General features: G+C 49.7%; 1 pseudogene across 1 annotated transcript; it reads left to right on the top strand.

Annotated features, from left to right (window-relative positions):
• Positions 1 to 2,573: 2,573 nt before the first annotated feature.
• LOC308564933 (m7GpppN-mRNA hydrolase pseudogene) lies at positions 2,574 to 6,593 on the top strand (annotated as a pseudogene). The gene is made up of 2 exons: positions 2,574 to 2,765; positions 5,353 to 6,593. The product of its transcript is annotated as a m7GpppN-mRNA hydrolase pseudogene (transcript).
• Positions 6,594 to 9,005: the final 2,412 nt, after the last annotated feature.

Here is a 9,005-nt window from a genome sequence, read left to right on the forward strand (position 1 = left end):
GGTTAAAATTTTTGATGAGATTCAATTTATCAATTTTTCATCTATGGGTTGTTTTTGGGGTCAAGCCTAAGAATTATTTTGCCCTAGGTGCTGAAGATTTTCTCCCATTTTTTTTCTAAAATGTTAATAGTTTTACTTTTTCCATTTAAGTCTGTGACCCATTTGAGTTCATTGCTGTATACAATGTGCTATTTAGGTCGAGGTTCAGCTCTTGCCTATGGACGTCTGGTTCCTCCAGCACCATTTGCTGAAAGGCTCTCCTTCCTCTGGCGAATCGCTTTTGCATCTTTGTGAAAACCAATGGGGCACGTGAGTGTGGGCCTATTTTTGGATTCTCTGTTCTGTTGCACTGATATATACACTACACTGTAGTTAGTAATCTTCAGCTAATACCACACTGTAATTTTAAATGTTTTAGTAGTTTAAAATAAACAAGAAACAGATACCATTAATATTTTACACTTATTATTTTGAAATAATTGTAAGTTCACAAGAAGTTACAAAAATAATATAGATGTCCTGTGTCCCCTTAACACAGCTTCCCCCAGCGGAAACTAGAACTGTAGTGAGCTATGAAACCAGGACGTTGACATCAGCATAATAGCACTGACTAGATTACAGACTCTACTAGGATCTGCACCAGTTTTTGCATCTGCTCGTGTGTGTCTGCATGTGTGTGTCATTTCATCAGTGACATTAATTTTAATAGTATACTTTATTTAACCCAGTATATCCTATATGATACCATTTCAGCATATATTCTGAAGAAAAGTTGTTAATGAGGAATTCTAGATTCTTTTATTCGTACTAAATTTTCAAATCCGCATGGTATTTTATATTTCATATCTGTGTCCCATCTGTGCTATTTACCTAATATTTGTCTTTGAAACTGGACTCACTTAAAATGTATATAACTCACTTAAGAAGTGATTTTATACCCTTGCCTTCAATGGAAAACCAATATGACTTGCCCTAAATAAGAGGAAAAGATAAGAATACGTAGAATATGAAAACATGATATTATTCCGTCTACATAGGTGCAGTAGCCTGTCTGAGGCCTGCTCTCTCTTCAAGGGCAGATTATAAAGTGTTAAGGAGCCTGCTGTCCTCTGATCAGAGAAGTCGAGGGAGAGTTGAGAATGGAAACTTTCCCACAGTGCGGTTCCATAGGATGAGGCGGTGCCAGTGAACTGTCACCTTGGTGCCAGCCTGAGGCCCCTCCACGCTTCACCCCCTGCCAGCGGGTCCTGGGCAGACAGTAACTGAGAAGTCCGTCGTGCCGGGCCCTGTGCTCAGGCCTGGGGACCCGAAGCTGCCTTAGATGAAGTCCTTGCCAGGTGAGAGGGGTTGTGCAGTCAGATGGAGGCAAACCCAGGGCCTGTGTGATCACCCAGAAGGCACCTGTGCCGGGCAGAATGCCACCCGAATTCTTGAAAGGAATTTCCTTCCAGGCGAGGAGGGTGAGGAAGGGCCTCTAGGAAGAGGGGACAGAGGAGCAGATCCCTAGAGGAGGCTGTTGCGTGATGTGGGGTGTGTGCGGGTGTGCTTGTGTGGGGAGGGGTGGAAGGGCGAGATGGAGGTGGGTGGCAGGAACATCAAAATGGGTGAGGGGCAGCAGTGAGAGGTGGGCTGCAGCGGAAACAAGGGGTAAGGCTGCTGAGTGGTAGATGGCAGGAGGGGCCAGGCTGCGACAAGCAGGCGCCGGAAGGAGGCTGAGGGGTCGTCAGGTACAGGGCCATGGAGGCCTAGCCCAGGACGGCAGTGGGAATGGGGAGGTGGGTTTGGGCGAGTCTTCAGGAGGTTGATGGGAAGGAGCCACTCGGGAGAGGCCCTCGGGCAGGGCAGACCCAGAACCTCTCTCCTAAAGCCCTGAATAGCTAAAGGATCCCCCCAACTGGGCAGGGGACAGTCTCCCTGCCCCCTCACCTCCCGTCCTTCCCCTCCACGTCCTTCCATCAGCTTTCTGCTCCGTCTGTGCCCAGAGGTCTGGCCGACCCAGAACCTGGGTCACCTGGGCTGTGCAGCACAGAACTCGAAGGCCCTGCTCTCTGGTGAAACCCCACGAGGGAAGGGGGTGAAATCTGCGCTCTCCTCTGAGGCCACTGCTGTAAGGGAAGGACGTGGGCGGCTTTGCTCACGTGTGTGACCTCAGCACCCAGCCCCGTGCTGGGCGTGTGGGAGGCCCTCGGTACTTCCAGCGGCCAGTGGCTGGAGGCATGAGTGGCCCGCCTGCCCGTCCTGTAGCCCAGAGGCCGAGCTAGGTGCCTAGCACGTGGCAGGTGCTCCTCAAATTAAATGAGGCCGGGGAGCAGGAGGGAGAGAAGGAAGGGAGGGAGGGAGGGAGGAAAGGAAGGATGGGTTGGAAGAAAGAAGCAGCCTTGCTCACTTTTGTTTATTCCCAGAGCCGAGCCCCTGCCTGGCGCATAGTAGGTGCTCGGTTTATGTATGTTGGATGTTACTCCATGGATGTTCAATGGGTGTTTCCAGGGCTCAGGGTCCCAGGTCAGAGCCACCCTTGTTCCCGTGGGACTGGCTCTCTCCAGGGGTCCCGGCGTTTCCGGTGACCGTGCACCATGTGCCCTGGCAGGTGGATGCGCAGGTTCAGCCTGCTGCACGCAGACCCGGCAGAATGGCTGGGCCGTGAGGCAGTCGTGCAGCAGAGGCGGCGGGAGCCCCGCAGCGCTGCCCTGGCTGAATGCTCCTCAGGGCCAGCCTGGCGGTCACCTGCACCTAATGACGCCCGGGCCTCCACCATCAGCATCAAGGTGATGGGCAGCTTATCTCAGGGAGCGGGGAGGGGCGTGAAGGCCAGGATCCACCCCATCCGGGTGCGGCAGGCATGGTGAGGGATGGGTGCCTGGGCCCTCGGGACAGAGTGTCACCCTAGCTATTGGGTGGACGGTGACTGGAGTCTGACCTGAGTTTGAACTCCAGCCCCACCACTTCCCAGCTCTGGGGCCTCAGGCAAGCACCCATAGTTGTGGGCCTCACTTTCCATATCTATCAAATGGGAATAATGGTTTAGAGGAGAGGTTTGTGTGCAGCTTAAACAGATAGTGTGTACAGAGCCCCTAGCACAGTGCTAGACTTTCATTTATTCACCAAATGCTATTGTGTGCCTGTTATGTGCCAGGTACCATCAGAAATGTCCTGGAAGGTCAGGAATACTTCAGTGACCAAGTCAGACCCTTCTGTTCTCAGAGCCTCCCCAGTTCATCGGCCCAAAGCAGGAGGGAGTTCTCTTCACTACCGATGTATCAGCCATCAAGGGCCACACGACTACTGCATAGCAGGCAAACCCCGAAGGTCAGTGACTTCCAACAACACACATTTCCTTTACTTGTGAGTCTGTGGGTCAGCAGGGCAGTTCTACTCTGAAGGTCAACTGTAAGTTTTGTTGACCTTCTTGGGCCTCGCAGCTGCCTGGGTGACTTGGCTCTGCTGCACAGGTCATCCTCCAGCAGGCCAACCTGGGCATGTTATCATAGGGAACACAGACCACAGAGAGAGACACACAAGCTCTTTTTAAGTCTCTGCCCTGGGGACTTTGCTAACACCCCATGGCCAACGCTGGTCACATGGCCTAGCCTAACTTCAGAGTAGGCAGGAAAATCATTGAGCCCATTTTGGAAACTGTGTACCATGTACCCCAAGGTCCATGCACAAGAGGGGTCCCCAGATGGCAATTATTTTCTGCTTGTGACCTTAGTTTCCGTGGCTTCCCATCCTAACAATTGGATGAGGTAGGAAATATTTCACCTCCTCCCCCCATTTCACAGAAGAATACACTAATGTCCAGAGAGGTGAAGTGTCTTGCCTGAGGTCACACAGCAAGGGAGCAGCAGAGTTGGGATTTGATCCTGGGTATGTGGTGATTTCATATAGCTGTCGTATGAGCTCTTTTTGCTCCTCCTGGGAAAATTTTATTTGCTCATTTCTGGCATAAGGATGATTTTCTCAGTGTCGCTGGAGAAGAGCATGGCCCTGTCCTGTATTTGGGTGGTGTGTGGCCACCTGGTCATGGGCAGGAGGCTGGCCAGGACTGAAATGAGGATGACAGTCACTCAGCCCCAGCCCAGCTGTCACTGTCTACTGCGGTACACAGAGGAGGCTGCACAGGCTTCCTTGGGGAATGGGGAGGCCAGGCTGACAGGGAAAACCAGCAGGCCCACGGTGGTGGTGGCAGCTGGAGACAGCAAGAAGGAAAGTCAGAGTGTTGGTCAGCGGGCTCTGGGCTACCCTTTCATCCCAGGACTCCCTCACTCATCCACCCTCCTGTCTCCCTGCCTGTCCGTCCACTCACCCATCTATCCATTCATTCGCTTATTTATCAACTTATATATCCTTTAACAATTTTGTTCATTAATGTATAGTTGGTATTCAGTATTCTATTAATTTCAAGTGTACAACATTGTGACTTGACATTTGTGTACCTTACAATGGGATCACCACAATATATCTATCACCATACAAAATTAATATTGTAACAACTCATCCTTCCTCTTATCCACCCACCACTGAAGTGCCCTTGGACACATTGTCCCATCTACTCCTCTGCCCATTCAGCCATATTCTAATCCATTCAAGGTCTCCATCCCTCTATCTGCCTGTCCATTCATTCATCCATCTATCCTCCTGCCCACTTAGCCACCTGTGCCCCACCCATCTATTCACATATCCATCCATCCATCCATCCATCCATCCATCCATCCATCCATCCATCCATCCATCTCTCCCTTCTCCTTTCCCATGGCCACCCCAACATTGTTTCTGCCCTTGTGCACTTGAACACTACGTAAAGATGATGAAGACCCAGACAGAGTGAGCAAGGAAGCGTTTGGAATTTATTTCCTTTCCTCTCTGTCACGTTTTCTCTTTCCTATCCGTAAGCTCCTCTTTGTAACTCATCCCCAGCCCCTCATTTTATGACTCTCACCCTGAAGGACCTGGTCTCATCCAGGCCCTTGAGCTCCAGGGATCATGGATGGCTATAGTATCTCCCCGAGCTCTCCACTTCCACCTTCTCAGCCCCTCCCTGGCTCCCAATCCCTGTACCCCGTCCGCACTATTAAATCACGTTGAGCAAGCCTGAGTGGCCTGGGCAGGGAGCTGGCCTGGGAGTCAGGATGGCTGGGCCTACCCTGCTGCAGGGGCCCTGTGAAGTCTGGTTCTGCCCTGGGATCCCTCACATGGGTGGCTCTGGTCATTAAGGCTTGTTCCCTTCCTTCCATCTGTCAGGAAATTCTCAAGGAGACGCTTCATGCTCCGGAGCAGAGGAAGCAATTTCGGCAGAAGGGGAAGAGCTAACACAAAGTTGGTGTGCTTGAGGGAACCTGCTCCCTGGTGAGCCAGGGGCTCCGTGCCGTACCCTGGATCCCCGGCAGCATCCTGCACAATCTCTGAAGCCGATTTATTTTGCACATCCCCAGCACACAATGCTATTTCATTGTGTTTTCAGATTGAACCTGCCCATTGGTTTTACTTGGATTCCTACATGCAGGACACACCAGGATTCCCTCAGTGTGGGATCAGAGACTTTGCTAGAGCTGTCTTGAGTCACTGCTCACTTTTGCTGCCTCAAGGACAGGATGTGGAAGCCGTTTTGGATGACTGGATGGAATATGAAATGGGATATCAACATATGGTGCAATTATTCTTGACGAGACACTTGAACATGTACTGCTGGTTCAAGGATACCTAGTGAAATACAGCCAGGCATTTCCAAAGGAAAAGTAAATAAAGAAGCTCCTCCTGGTGGTACTGCTAGAGTGGTCTTTTAAGAAACCGGTTTTGATAGCAAATATTGTAGTTGTAAGCGATGATTACATTGCACTTCAAATCCATGACCAGCTTACTTGTCTGTACCTCATTCCAGGAATTCCGAAAGACACAACATTTGACCTGAAAACCAGAAGAGAGATTCAGAACATTGTGCGGTTCTCCACAGAGAAGTTGCCCTGTCACGGAAATGAAATGACTCCCAAATCCAAACTTGGTTTGGCTCCTAACAACTTTTTGGTGGCTGATCCTATTATCGGACCTGTAAGGGACTGGCTTTCTCGTAGCTTTGGAGATTCCTCAGACTGACAGTGGGTTCTCTACAGCTCACCACCTAAACCTTTACCCTGGAAAAACACGGAGTCAAAGCAAATCCCAGCACAGTTGGCAGTTATTTCCCAAAGGTTCTTCTGGTGCCCAGTGGGTAAAGCACAGCCAACCACTGCAGCAACGTCACATAATACTTTTTCTGAGATGTCTGATATTTTAAAAGCAAAGAATCAAAGTGTGAGGGGAAATGGCAGAAAGCAGTGTCAAGAAGAGAACAAATGGGTCCATAGCCCATCAGCCAGCCAAACAGTGGAATCCCTTGATGAAATATGTATAAAAACAAGCTTCATCCATGAAAGCTTCAGGATAATTTTGCAACAGATGCTGCACGTGACTTACCTGCCTCTGGGGAAGGCCAGGTGCTAGACCCTGCTGAGGGACAGTGTGGGGCATGTGATGGACACTGCAAGTTCCCCTTTCCATCCAGAGCCTCTCTGAGTGTCAGGTTTGACCATGACGCTGTCACGAAAATCCTGGCCCTTTGAGAGCGTCAGGTGTTCTGTGGGAGCCCCAAGCGCAGGGGCCCAACGCATTTGAAGGGGGCCTCTCTGCACCTTACCTTTCTCAGGTGTTTTAAAGAACTGCAGGGAGGCAAGGAGGTTTCTGAAGAGATTGCTCTCTATACAGAAGAGAGAGGAGTAATATCCATGAGTTTAAACTGAAAACGCAGTTACAAGCTTTTCTAGAGATGCATCTTTTTACTGTTTGGCTAATAAATTTATGTTGCTTTTTTAAGGTATTTTGTTCTCTGATTGTGGTTTATATTCTTTTAAAAAAATGTTTTTATTCATTTTTCACAGAGAGAAGAAGGAAGAGGGAAAGAGAGAAGCATCGATGTGAGAAACATCCATTGGTTGCCTCCCGCACGCACCCCAACTGGGGACTGAACCCACAACCTTGGTGTGTGCCCCGACCAGGAGTCAAACTGCCCACCTTTCAGTGCCCGGGACGGTGCTCAGCCCACTGAGCCACACCGGCCCGGGCTTATTTTATATTCTGATCAAGAAAATAGTATTTGAGTTATGAAGCAGTCAATCTACCCATTTCAGTGATTGCAAGAGTGTCTCTTATACTGAACTTCGAAAGGAATCTTAAAGCACACAGTTATGAAGTGAACCCAGAGCTGAAATGTTACCGAGGTCAAGATGGCAGGTCCCCTGCCTTGGTGGCATTGGCACCTTCCTTGGCTCCTCAGCACTTAGGCTCCCCGACCCTGCTCTGCCTGGAGCTGGGCTGACAGGTTTGACTTAGAGCCAGCATCCGCCAGGCAACGCTCACGTTCAAGACGAACCCTTAGCCCTTCACGAAGGGACACGGTCCTCGCCTGCAGAGGGACTGAGTCCGGGTGGCAGTTGCTGCTCTAATTTGGCGTGTGCTGGATGCAGTCACCGCTCCCACGAGCCTGCTGGAGAGACGGCAGCAGAGAGCAGAGGCCGGGCCCAGGGCTGCCCTGGCCGTGTCCTCGCCCCCCGGCCACCAGCCCTTCCGTGTGCACTGACTCTGCCGTGTGAATTCTTCTACAGCACTGTTGTGTAAATACGCAGGAAAGCTGAGGCCATTAGGTTTTAGGCTGCAGCTCAGGGTGGGTCTGGGGACCCTGGTGTCGTGTTTGGTTCCGTCGCAGCAGCAGCAGAGACCGAGCTGCTTTCATCAGCCTGCCGAGGCCCCTGGGGGCCGGGCGGCAGCAGAGGGTGGGAAGCTGCCCCGAGTTCAAGTGAAGCGTCTCCCTGGGGGGGTCAGAGCATGACAGTCACAGGCACAAGGCTCCCAGGAATGTGCTTGGCTCCTTCAGGATTCTTAAGTCCACGTCAGGATGGCAGTGCCCACTCTCAGGAGAAATTCAGCTGTAACAGGGGACAGTCACCCGGGCGTTAGGGGGACTCCAGTGTCTGGGCGGCTTCTGACCTCAGCGAAGATATTTCTTTGTGGGGGTGGGGAGCGTGAGCATATGCGTGCGGGCGCATCTGTTGTGTAGGTTTCAAAAGCACCTTTTAACATGCGGTATCCACAAAATACACCTCTGCCAAAAGTTTATTGTGGAAATCTTTATTCTGTATAGATAGCCTATTTAATTGGAGTTCTATGTAACTCCTTGGGACTATCAAAAGAAATGCTGTTGTAAGAAATTCACTGTATTATTTTGCTTCGGCTTTTAAAAGACTTAATTATAAAGGAGAAATTCTAATTATTAATAAAAGTGTCACCTTCTTGGTGCTAAGCAGGAGAACTCACAATTACAGCATTGAGTTTAGAATTAGGTTATTTACAATCTTGCACCTTGAAATGCGACTAATTTGTGAACCCTTCTGTGACTTTATATATATATATATAAAATTTTCATTTGAAATTTACATTCACTATTATTCTGTAGTAGTTCCAGATGCAGAGCAAAGTGGTTAAAAATCATGTACTTGACGGAGTGCCCCCCACGCCTCCCTAATTCAAGTACCCCCTGGCCCCGCACATATTCATCTTTGCATCACTGACTATATTCCCTGTGCTGTGATCTATAGCTCTGAGGCTGTTCTGTAGCTACCAATTCGTCCTGTTTAATCCCTTCACCTTTTTCAACCCGCTCGTAACCCCCCTTCCTTCTGACACCTGACAGTCTGTTCTCTGTATCTAAGAGTCTGTTTCCATTTTGTTTGTTCATTTTGTCCATTAGATTCCACATGTAAGTGAAATCATATGGTATTTGTCTTTCTCCGTCTGACTTATTGAACTCAGCGTAATGTTCTCTAGGTCTATCAGTGCTGTTGCAAAAGCTAAGATCTTTTTTAAAAAATGCACGACATCATTGTGCTCGGAAGCTCTTACTGTTCCTTCCAGAAGCACAGCTGCTCTGCCTGGTCTCCTTGAGGTCTATGTAGAGTTGGTCCCAGGATTCCAGACTTCTG

Source organism: Miniopterus schreibersii (genome assembly GCF_964146895.1).
Source record: "Miniopterus schreibersii genome assembly, chromosome: 12".
Taxonomy (NCBI): Eukaryota; Metazoa; Chordata; class Mammalia; order Chiroptera; family Miniopteridae; genus Miniopterus; species Miniopterus schreibersii.